The sequence below is a fragment of the Sapajus apella genome, unplaced genomic scaffold, assembly GCF_009761245.1.
Source record: "Sapajus apella isolate SASKATOON/1434 unplaced genomic scaffold, GSC_monkey_1.0 scaffold3, whole genome shotgun sequence".
Lineage (NCBI taxonomy): Eukaryota > Metazoa > Chordata > Mammalia > Primates > Cebidae > Sapajus > Sapajus apella.
Window position 1 is genome coordinate 9,641,670 of NW_022436943.1, and position 11,516 is coordinate 9,653,185.

Sequence of the window (11,516 nt, forward strand, 5' to 3'; positions counted from 1 at the left end):
AACTGCTTAAACCGGGGAGATGGAGGTTGCAGTGAACCAAGATTGCACCACAGCACTCCAGCCTGGGTAACAGAATGAGACTCCATCTCAAAAAAAAAAAAAAAAAAAAAAAAAGAATCTTGATAGCCAAATTCTAAACAGAATATATATATCAAAGTTTGAGGTATTTGATAGCAAAACAGAAATACTATGAGAATGTTTACCTTATTATATCAGATACTTTCTTGGTCTTATAATGTCCTGCAAGTTACTAAAAATTCCTACATGCTTAATTCCAAGAGCAACAGTGAAACAACCCCTCATTCTAGCATCCCAAGGCTCTACTTTATAAGCCACCTTGATAATCCCACTTTTCCAGAAGAGATTAGTAGGCTATCATGTTTCTGCCTCCGATTCAGGTGACATATACACCAAAAAACAACCCATAAAATCATAACCGTTATTCTCATAAATATCATAAATTACATAAAATATGCTATATACATTACCTAAACATTCCTATTTATCTTTATAGTTCCCATTTGTCTTTATTATTCCTATTTTATATAAGTAAACAGGTACACTGAAAGGTTAGTCAATAAGCACCAGGATCAAGACTGAAATGCAAATCTGATTCCAATGACCATGATTTCCTATACATGTAATAATGCTTAGTAATGTTCACCAAATATTCTAGCCCTCCGTCTTCAGGACACAGGGTAGGACTGTGCTTCTGGGCACTTCCTATTTGGGTGAAGCCATGTGACTAATTCCAACAATGAATGGAAATGAGATGTATTTCTTCTAAGCCACAGACTTTACTTGTTTGAGGGAGATTCTCCAGAATACTCTCTTCTAATAAAGTTTAAGATGGTGACAACTTGAATACTTTGGGTCCTACAATACAAAATTATGGAGCAGGGGCCTCGGCCAACTTGCAAAATGTGGCAATACAAGAAACACTTCCATGTTGGTATGTAACACCAAGATTTTTGAGTTGTTACCATAGCACAACTTAGTTTGTCCTGAATGCCATCACCAGTAATCCCAAAAGCCAAATAAACACATTTTAGTCGGTAAGACTATGAAGAGAAAGGAAAAACAGTTAAGGTCTATTCAGCTTTTCAAAGGGGATTCATATAAAGTCTAGCATTAGACAGTTGCCAAAGTCATGTAAAGTAGATGACTAACTGTCTAATGTGTCCAATTTGTGATCTAAATGGTTTTCTTTAGAACTTTCCAACCTCATTAGCAATAAAATTTATGATTTAGTAAGTAGTTCTCAGCTGGGGCAATTTTGTTCCCAGAGAGACATTTTTTGTTCTTACAACTTTAGAGGGGGATGATACAGGTACTTAGAAAGGAGATGCTGCTGCTAAACATCTTACGTCTTACAATGCCACAACAAAGAAATATCCCACTCAAAATGTTAATGGTGCCACTGATGAAAATCTCTGATCTAGGTATATAAGACCTTTCCAATGTCAGTGACAAGAGTAGGGGTGCATGGGGGTGGGGGGATTCCTGATTCAAAAGCAGGAATTTTTCCATCAGGACTTGGAAAAGTGAAAATAACTTTTACTGCAAATTAAAACCACAATGAGATGCCATCTCATAGCAGTCAGAACGGGTATTATTAAAAAGCCAAAAAATTACAGATGTTGGCAAGGATATGGAGAAAAGGGAATACTTATACACTGTTGGTGGTAATGTAAATTAATTCAACCCCTATGGAAAACAGTATGGCGATTTCCCAAAGAACTAAAACTATCACTACCATTCAATCCAGCAATCCCACTACTGGTTATCTACCCAGAGGAAAAATAATCGTTCTATCAAAAAGGCACCCACACTCATGTTTATCACAGCACTACTCACAATAACAATGTCATGGAATCAACCTAAGTGCCCATCACGGGTGGATTACATAAAGAAAATGCAGTACATAAACACCATGGAATACTATGCACCTATAAAAAAGAATGAAATCATGTCCTTTGCACCAACAGGTATACAGCTGGAGGCCACTATCCTAAGTGAATTAACACAGGAACAGAAAATCAAATACCACATGTTCGCACTTTTAAGTGAGAGCTAAACAAGGGGTACACATGGACAAAAAGATTAAAATAACAGACAGTGGGGACTCCAAAAGGGTGGGGGAGGCCGATAAACTACCTATTGGGCACAATGTTCACTATTTAGGTGACAGGTTCTATAAAAACACAAACACCAGTATTATGCAATCTACCTATGTAACAAATCTGCACATGTACCCTTTAAATCTAAAACAGAAACTTAAGAAATAAAATGAAACTTAAAAATTTTTTAAATTCACGTAATTTACTTTTTAAAGTGAGGTCATTATTTTTGTTCATCAAACTCATGCACTGGGGTTATTGATCCCCATGTTAATACTATATTTGGCTAAAATTATAAGCAATAAATAAGACTTTCTTTTGTCAATACAAGAGTGACAAAGAAAAAGGGACTAGATTATAAATCATCCCTATTCACAGAATGAAAAATTCAGCAGCCTTACAGAAAGGCAGCGATTTGTTTCAGCATGTCACACTAGTCATCTCGATTATACTGAAATAAGACAACTATAAAACTTATTCAGGGTCAGTATATTAACAAAGGTTTTAATATTTTTTTGAACTGTACACTTATTTTATAGGATCCTTATATTTTATGTAGATTCATTAAAATCAGACATTATCCTAATTGGAATGTGAAGGTAAATTAACTGTAACATTACTATTATAAGTTAAGAAAAAAAGAAAGCTATCGTGGGTTCCTTTTCTTCCTTCAACTGACCAAAAAACCTGAAGAATTCATCCAAAAGCAAGGTAAATTAGAAAGCAGGCCTTTTGTGAGCATGCACAATTCTAAATCATATCTACCTCTTAATTCCCAGCAGTCTGTTAACCTAATGCAACTCCTTAGTCATATCCTATCCTCTCAACTGATATTCTAAGATTATCATCAAACATTTATTGAGCACCCAATGCAGACAGGGAAGGAAATGTGCTAGATATTTTAAGAGTAGTGAACAAGAAATTCTTGTTTCTAGGCACTTAACAGACTATGGAAAAAATAGATGACAAACAACTAAATTCGTGTAAGTGATTACAAGTGTGTAGGTATTAGAAAGAAACATGCATTGGGAGGAGTCTGGGGAGGGTTGTCTCAGTAGGTACTATTAATATGTAAGCTGAGACTAGAAAGACAAGGAAGCTGGGTAAAGCAGGTTGGGTAAAACATTCAACTCTGGGAGAGATCCAAGATGGCTGAATAGAAACAGCTTGGGAGTGCAAGTCCCAGAGAGAACAATGCGGAGGGTGAGTAATCACTGCATTTCCAAATGAGTTTTTACAGCCCACAGACCAGGAGATTCCTTGGGCAAAAAGGACCACAAGTTTCCAAGGCAGCTGTTTTAGCCGGCGCTGCAGGTTTCCACACAAAAACTCACACAAATCTGGGCCACGTTTCAACTGGCACTTGGAAGGCCTGGGACACAGAACTGCCCATTCAACTGAAAAAGAGGGGGCTAAAACAGGGAACCAGGTGATCTTGTTTGGCAGGTCCCACCCTCACAGAGACCAGCAATTTGAAACTCAGCGCTTTGCACTGAGAGTTTCACAGTAAGTGCAGCTGGACCCAGGATGGTCCAGCTTGGTGGGGGGAAGGGTGTCCTCCATTACAAGGGAATCCACCACTACCAAGGCAGTGCGCCACTACCGAGGCAGTCCGCCATTGCTGAGGCAGACTGCCATTACCAAAAGTTCTAACTGTACCTCTGTAAACAAAACCGCAAAGAAGTTCACACAGCAGCTGGGCAGAGCCTGCAGCAGCTCAGCAATGTCTCTGCTGGCAAACTGTGACTAGATTACCTCCTTGCTGGGCAGGGCATATCTGAAAAAACACAGCAGCATGTCAGGAACTTATAAATAAAGCCCCACCTTCCCAGGACAGAGCACCTAGGAAAAGAGGCGGTTATGAGTTCCACTGCAGCAGACTTAAATGTATCTGCCCAGCAACTCTGAACTGAACAACAGAGCTCACAGCACAGCACTTGAGCTCCTATAAGGGAAAGACTGTCTCCTTAAACAGCTTCCTGAACCCATATATCCAAAGAGACACCTCATAAAGGAGAGCTCAGGCTGACATCTGACAGGTACTATTCTGGGATGAAGACAACAGAAGAAGAAACCAGCAGCAAACTTTACTGTTTTGCAGCCCCCACAGGTGATCCCAGGCAAACAGGGTCTGGAGTAGACTTCCAGAAGTCCTACAGCAGAGGAGCCTGTTAGAAGGAAAACTAAGAAACAGACAGAAAGAGCTTCAACATCAACCAAAAGGTGGTCCACTCAGAGACCGCATCTGAAAGTCACCAACTACAAAGACCACAGGTAGATAAATCCACAAAGATGGTAAGAAACCAGCACAAAAAGGAAAAAAACACCAAAAAACAGAACACCTCTCCTCCTCCAAGGGATCAGAACTCCTCACCAGCAAGGGAACAAGTCTGGATGGAGAATGAGTCTGATGAATTGACAGAAACAGGCTTCAGAAGGTGGGTAATAACAAACTTCTCTGAGCTAAAAGAACATGTTCTAACCCAATACAAAGAAACTAAGAACATTGATAAAAGGTTAGATGAAATGCTAACCAGAATAAACAGCTTAAAGAAGAATAAAAATGAATTGATGGAGCTGAAAAACACAGCACAAGAACTTTGCAAAGCATACACAAGTTTCAACAGCTGAACTGACCATGCAGAAGAAAGGATATCAGAGATTGAAGATCTACTCAATGAAATGAAACAAGAAGGCAAGATTAGAGAAAAAAGTGTGAAAAGAAATAAACAAAGCCTCCAAGAAATATGGGATTATGTGAAAAGACCTAATCTACATTTGATAGGTGTACCTGAATGTGATAGAGAGAATGAATACAAGCTGGAAAACACTCTTCAGGATATTATCCAGGAGAACTTCCCCAACCTACCAAGTCAGGCCAATATTCAAGTCCAGGAAGTACAGAGAACATCACAAAGATATTCTTCAAGAAGACCAACCCCAAGGCACATAATCGTCAGATTCACCAGGGTTGAAATGAAGGAAAAAATGCTAAGAACAGCAAAAGAGAAAGGCCGGGCTACCCACAAAGGGAAGCCTATCAGTCTCATAGCAGATATCTCTGCAGAAACCCTACAAGCCAGAAGACTGGGGGCCAATACTGAATATCCTTAAAGAAAATAACTTCCAACGTACAATTTCATATCCAGCCAAACTAACCTTCATAAGCGAAGGAAAAATAAAATCCTTTATAGACAACCAACTGCTGAGAGATTTCGTCACCACCAGGCTTGCCTTACAAGACCTCCTGAAAGAAGCACTAAACATGGACAGGATCAACTAGTACTAGCCACTCAAAAAACGTACCAAATGTTAAAGACAATCAATACAATGAAGAAACTGTGTCAACTAACGGACAAAACAACCAGCTAGCATCAATGGCAAGATCAAATATATGCATAACAATATTAACCCTAAACGTAAATGGGCTAAATGTCCCAATCAAAAGACGCAGACTGGCAAACTGGATAAAAAGTCAAGACCCATCAGGGTGCTGTGTTCAGGAAACCTATCTCCCGTGGAAGGACACATATATGCTTAAAATAAAGGGATGGAGGAAGATTTACCAAGCAAATGGAGAGCAAAAAAAAGCAGGTGTTGCAACCCTAGTCTCTGATAAAATGGACTTTAAACCAACAAAGATCAAAAGAGACAAATAAGGACATTACATAATGGTAAAAGGATCAATGCAACAAGAAGAGCTAATGATCCTAAATATATACACACCCAATACAGGAGCACCTAGATACATAAAGCAAGTTCTTAACGACCTACAAAGAGACTTAGACTCCCACACAATGTTAGTGGGAGACTTTAACACTCCACTGTCAATATTAGATAGATCAATGAGACAGAAAATTAACAAGGATATCCAGGACTTGAACTCAGATCTGGAATAAGCAGACCTAATACACATCTACAGAACTCTCCACCCCAAAACCCACAGAATATACATTCTTCTCAGCACCACATTGCACCTACCCTAAAACTGACCACATAATTGGAAGTAAATCACTCCTCAGCAAATGCAAAAGAACAGAAATCATAACAAACAGTCTCTGAGACCACAGTGCAATCAAATAAGAACTCAGGATTAAGAAACTAACTCAGAAATGCAAAACTTCATTGAAATTGAACAACTGGCTCCTGAATGTCTACTGGAGAAACAATGAAATGAAGGCAGAAATAAATATGTGCTTTGAAACCAACAAGAAAGAAGACACAATGTACCAGAATCTTTTGGACACATTTAAAGTAGTGTCTAGAGGGAAATTTATAGCAAAAAATGCCCACCTGAGAAGCAAGGAAATATTTAAAATCTGCACCTTATCATCAAAATTGAAAGAGCTACAGGAGCAAGATTTTAAAAACTCAAAAGCTAGCAGAAGACAAGAAATAACTAAGATCAAAGCAGAACTGAAGGAGATAGAGACACAAAAAATCCTTCAAAAAATCAATAAATTCAGGAGGTGGTTTTTTGAAAAGATCAACAAAATAGACAGACTGCTAGCCAGATTAATAAAAAAGAAAAAAGAGAAGAATCAAATAGATGCAGTAAAAAATGATAAAGGGGATATCACCACAGATTCCACAGAAATACAAACTACCATCAGAAATTACTATAAACAACTCAATGCACATAAACCAGTAAACCTGGAAGAAATGCACAAATTCCTGGACACTTGAGCCCTCCCAAGCTTAAACCAGGAAGAGGCTGAAACAATGAATAGACCAATAACAAGGGCTGAAGTTGAGGCAGCAATTAATAGCCTACCAACCGAAAAAGTCCAGGTCCAAATGGGTACACAGCCGAATTCTATCAGACATACAAAGAGGGGCTGGTACCACTCCTTCTGAAACTATTCCAAACAATCCAAAAAGAGGGACTCCTTCCCAAATCATTTTATGAGACCAACATCATCCTGATACCAAAATCTGGCAGAGACTCAACAAAAAAAGAAATTTCAGGCCAATATCCATGATGAACATAGATGCAAAAATCTTCAATAAAATATGGGCACACGAATTGCAAAAGCAAATCAAAAAGCTTATCCATCATGATCAAGTAGGCTTTATCCCAGGGATGCAAGGCTGGTTCAACATAAGCAAGTCTATAAACATAATCCACCATATAAACAGAACCAAAGACAAAATCCAATTGATAATCTCAATAGATGCAGAGAAGGCCTTTGACAAAATTCAACAGCGCTTTATGCTAAAAACTCTCAATAAACTAGGTATTAATGGAACGTATCTCAAAATAATAAAAGCTATTTATGAGAAACTCACAGCCAATATCATATTGAATGGGCAAAAACTGGAAGCATTCCGTCTGAAATCTGGCACTAGACAAGGATGCCCTCTCTCACCACTCACATTCAATATAGTATTGGAAGTTCTAGCCAGAGCAATCAGGCAAGAAAATGAAATAAAGCACATTTAATTAGAAAAGGAGGAAGTCAAATTGTCTCTATTTGCAGATGACATGACTGTATATTTCAAATATCCCATAGTCTCAGCCCAAAATCACCTTAAACTGATAAGCAACTTCAGCAAAATCTCCGGATACAAAATCAGTCTGCAGAAATCACAAGCATTCCTATACACCAATAACAGACTAACAGAGACTCAAATCAAGTGCGAACTCCCATTCACAATTGCTACAAAGAATAAAATACCTAGGAATACAACTAACAAAGGATGTAAAGGACCTCTTCAAGAACTACAAACCATTGCTCAAGGAAATAAAAGAGGACACAAACAGTTGGAAAAACATTCCATGCTCATGGTTAGGAAGAATCAATATTGTGAAAATGGCCACACCACCCAAAGTAATTTATAGATTCAATGCTATCCCCATCAAGCTACTAATGACCTTCTTCACAGAACTGGAAAAAACCACCTTAAAGTTCATATGGAACCAAAAGAGAGCCCGCATAACCAAGACAATCCTAAGCAAAAAGAACAAAGCCCGGAAGCATCACACTATGTGACTTCAAACTATACTACAAGGCTACAGTAATCAAAACAGCATGGTACTGGTACCAAAACAGAGATATAGACCAATGGAACAGAACAGAGGCCTCAGAGGCAAAGCTACACATCTACAACCATCTGATCTTTGACAAACCTCACAAAAACAAGCAATGGGGAAAGGGTTCCCTGTTTAATAAACAGTGTTGGGAAAACTCACTAGCCATGTGCAGAAAGCAGAAACTGGACTCCTTCCTGACACATTATACTAAAATTAACTCTGGATGGATTAAAGATTTAAACATAAGACTTAACATCATGAAAACCTAGGCAAAACCATTCAAGACATAGGCATTGGCAAGGACTTCATGACTAAAACACCAAAAGCTGCTTGGGCAACAAAAGCTAAAACAGACAAATGAAATCTAATTAAACTCCAGAGCTTCTGTACAGCAAAAGAAACAATTATTAGAGTGAACCGGCAACCAACAGAATGGGAAAAATTTTTTTGCAATCTACCCATCTGACAAAGGGCTAATACCCAGAATCTACAAACAACTAAAACAGATTTACAAGAAAAAGAACAAAAAAAAAAAAAAAAAAGCCATTCAAAAGTGGGCGAAGGATATGAACAGATACTTTTCAAAAAAAGACATATATGAGGCCAACAAAGGTATGAAAAAGTGCTCATCATTACTGGTCATTAGAGAAATGCAAATCAAAACCACATTGAGATACTATCTCACGCCAGTTAGAATGGCCATCATTAAAAAGTCTGTAGACAAAAGATGCTAGAGAGGATGTGAAAAAATAGGAACAATTTTACACTGTTGGTGGGAGTGTAAATTAGTTCAACCATTGTGGAAGACAGTGTGGTGATACCTCAAGGATCTAGAAATAGAAATACCATCTGATCCAGCAATCCCATTACTGGGTATATACCCAAAGGATTATAAACCGTTCTATTATAAAAACACATGCACACGTATGTTTACTGCAGCACTGTTTACAATAGCAAAGTCTTGGAACTAACCCAAATGCCCATCAATGATAGACTGGACAAGGAAAATGTGGCACATCTATACCATGGAATACTATGCAGCCATAAAAAAAGATGAGTTGTGTCCTTTGTAGGGACATGGATGAATCTAGAAACCATCATTCTCAGCAAACTGACACAAGAACAGAAAATCAGACACTGTATGTTCTCACTCATAGGCGGGTGTTGAACAATGAGAACACATGGACACAGGAAAGGGAGCATCACACACTGGGGTCTGTTGAGTGGGGGCACCAGGGAGGGACTGCAGGTTAGGGAGGTTGGGAAGGGATAACATGGGAAGAAATGACAGATAGAGGTGACGGGGGGGATGGACACAGCAAACCACATTGCCATGTATGTACCTATGCAACAATCCTGCATGATCTGCACATGTACCCCAGAGCCTAAAGTACAATTAAAAAAAAAAAAAAGAAAAAAACATTCAACTCTGAATGGTAGTTCCAAGACCTTGTAGAAGAGAACAATGGTGGGTTAAAAGACAGGAACTTATGTTTCCCAAAGCTGTGTTAAGAATTAAAATCTTGATTTGGCACAGTGACTTAAGCCTGTAATCCTAGCACTTTGGGAGGCCAAGTCAGGGAGATCATGAGGTCAGGAGATGAAGACCATCCTAGCTAACAGTGAAACCCTGTCTCTACTAAAAACAAAAAAAATTAGCCAGGCATGGTAGCATGTGGCTGTAGTCCCAGCTCCTCAGGAGGCTGAGGCAGGAGAATCACTTGAACTCAGGTGGTGGTTGCAGTGAGCCAAGATTGTGCCACTGCACTCCAGCCTGGGCAACAGAGCAAGCAAGACTGTCTCAAAAAAAAAAAAAAAAAAAAAAAAGAATTAAAACCTCATGAGATCTAAGATAAAGGCTTAAAACGGAGGAAACAATAAATGTATGCGATAACAGGGAGAAAAACTTTCATCTGATTGATAAAAGTTAAAAAAAAAAAAAGCATGAAATCACCAAATACGTTCTCAGAAAATCAACTGATCTAGTCCTTCAGCTAGTTCATAAGAACCTGTACTAAGAAGGTACTAAATTAACAATTGTGTGAAAATATTAATTTGCAAACTTCCTTCTTACTGCTCCACATGCTTGCATACAAATGTTTATTCTTTATTTTAACATCTATGGGTCTTAAAATATTTTTCAAAGTCACTTACCCTAAACAAACATTCATTATTCTAGAAGGTTCTAAGCTTCTACCTGATTTCTAAGAGCCATAGCTTAAATGGCTATTACTTTATCTCCCTCTACTCTGGGGCATAAGCCATGCTCATATATTTATTCAAAATCCCTTAAATGTAAGAATCTGTGATTGGGGTCTGTCGGGGGGAATAGGGGAGGGACGGGGCGGGAGGGGTTGGGAGGCTGTGGAGGGATAACATGGGGAGAAATGCCAGATACAGGTCACAGGGGGATGGAGGCAACAAACCACATTGCCAGGTATGTACCTATGCAACAATCCTGCATGTTCTGCACATGTACCCCAGAACCTAAAGTGCAATAATACATATATATATATATATATATTTAATAAATAAAATAATCTGTGATTGTATTATTTTCAATTACATGTGAAGAAAAAATAAAGGCTGGATAAAATTCTAAAGCAAAATGAGTTTTCTCCACCTCTAAATTCTCAAATTGTTAAGGAATGATAATTCAAGCAAATAAATGTTTATTTAATTCATTCATCTTTTATTCTTTTTTTGGCAAACATCACATAATATAAGCAAAACTATATTGTTCACTATAGTTACACACCTTCTTTTTTGCTTTATACAAGTTGTAAACATATTTAAGTGAATAAAATTATTGGCTAAAGACATATTCCAGAAGTTTGTCATATGTTTTTCTGAGTTTGGACAAAAGAAAGCTTATGTAACTTCCATTAGACCATCACCATATGAAAAACTAAATTAGCATATACTGCTTTTAAATTAACATCTGCCATTTTATTTAAACACTTTTTTAGGTTATAACTAAAATGATATTTATCTGAAGTTTTAGGAAAGAACAGAAGTTGACCATACAAATCCTGTTCATAACCACATTGGCCACTTAAATTAAAAATACAACACAAATAAGAAATAGACATATAACCAAAAAAATTCTAACTCTTTTTTTTTTTTTTTTTTTCTTGAGACAGAGTTTCACTCATGTTACCCAGGCTAGAGTGCAATGGCGCGATCTCGGCTCACCGCAACCTCCGCCTCCTAGGTTCAGGCAATTCTCCTGCCTCAGCCTCCTGAGTAGCTGGGATTACAGGCACGCACCACCATGCCCAGTTAATTTTTTGTATTTTTAGTAGAGACAGGGTTTCACCATGTTGACCAGGATGGTCTCGATCTCTTGACCTCGTGATCAT